The sequence below is a fragment of the Dipodomys spectabilis genome, unplaced genomic scaffold, assembly GCF_019054845.1.
Source record: "Dipodomys spectabilis isolate Male_0828 unplaced genomic scaffold, ASM1905484v1 ptg000388l, whole genome shotgun sequence".
Classification (NCBI taxonomy): Eukaryota; Metazoa; Chordata; class Mammalia; order Rodentia; family Heteromyidae; genus Dipodomys; species Dipodomys spectabilis.
This window is the reverse complement of record NW_024871065.1, coordinates 1,447,741-1,449,214: the sequence shown is the minus strand read 5'-3', so window position 1 is coordinate 1,449,214 and position 1,474 is coordinate 1,447,741.

Genomic DNA, 1,474 nt, shown 5'->3' with positions numbered 1-1,474 from the left:
GCTGGCAGCCTGTGTTGCCCAATTCCCAGCCTAGGGTATATGGGTGGAGTTTTGGTGGTGTTTGGGCTTCTCTTGTCCTGGGCCTCCAGGTCTTTTGTTGTCACAGGCGTGCTTCCCAGGGAGTGTTGTTTCCTGGTTTTCTCCCCTCTGTTGAGGCGTATGCTCAGCTCTTTATTTCAGTTGGGAGGAGTTGGTTGTGTTGTTCAGGTGCCGGATCCCCGGGCCTGGTTCCGGCCCCAGCCTGGAGCGCGCTCGTTAGGCCTGTGCTGATGTGTATACCACCTAGGTTATACAGCCTGGGGGACACAGTTCAAATTTCTTCTACTGTTGGTAGTCTTGACCCAGGGGTGCTGTTCCTGGCTTGGGCATTTAAGCTCCCTTCCAGGGGCACTCTGCTCTGGCCTGGCCAGCAGTGTGTGCTCCACGGGCTGGTGGAGCTCTCGAACAGTTCCCAGTTTTAGTGGGTCCTGTGGTCCGGGTGTTGGGGTAGGGAGTCTAGGTCAGAGTCTGGGGATTCCCTCCAGCTCTGGTCTCCCTTGAGGGATACACTGTCCTCTGTGGGGTACTCACCCTGTAGCTGGTTGTTTCTGTGTGGTGTAGGTCATCAGTTGTTGTTGCAATCTGAGTTCAGTTGGGGTGGTTGCGGGCTGGGTTGGGCGGTGGTGGCTCTGTGTGATTCTTTTCTGTCTCTGCCTCTGTTGAAGTTGTCTGGTCAAAAGTGTCCATGCTCAGGCGGCTTCTTCACGGGTTGTGATCTGCAGCCAACCCCCTGTGCCTCTGGGGCCAGGGCAGCCCCGCCGGGTCGTTGCGATCACGATTGGGTGGGTGGTCTGCAGGCATTTCCCTTTGTTGCGCTGCTGGTGCCTAGCGGCTTTGGCGGGATGGAACCTCTCTGCTCCGGTGGAGAGTGAGGGGTGGGGGTGAGATCCTCTTGGAGACTCCCAGCTGGTAGGTTTCTCTGTTCCTGGCGATCCGCTGTTCTGCAAACTGGTACCTGGTGATCTGCAAGCGGCCCCCTGTGACTCTGGGGCTCCGGCAGCCCCCGCAGGGCCGGCTGGCCGGAGGCTTGGTGCACTGCCATGCGGCCAGTAAAGGTTGGGGGAAGGGTCTTCGCTTTTCTCTGTTCTGAAATTCTTCTTTTCCTCTCTTTCTTTTTTTGTTATTTTCCGTCTCTGGTTTTTCTCTGAGTGTTCGTCTTTTTGTTGTTGTCGGTCTCTTGGGGAGATTAAGGGTTGGAACTCGAACTCTCTTTTTGGTTGCAGAGAGCTGTGGCGTTTCCCTACTGCCCCGTCGCCATCTTGGTCTCCCCTCCAGAATGATTTCTAAACTGAGATCCCGACTAGAAGTCCCTAAACTAGATATGAGAAGTTATGTTTTCTTTATGGAAAGCTAATTAACTAGCCCTCTTGGTCACCCAAATCCCAAATGACTCCAGCAAGAATTGTGTGTCACATAGGGTACTAGTAAGTCTTTT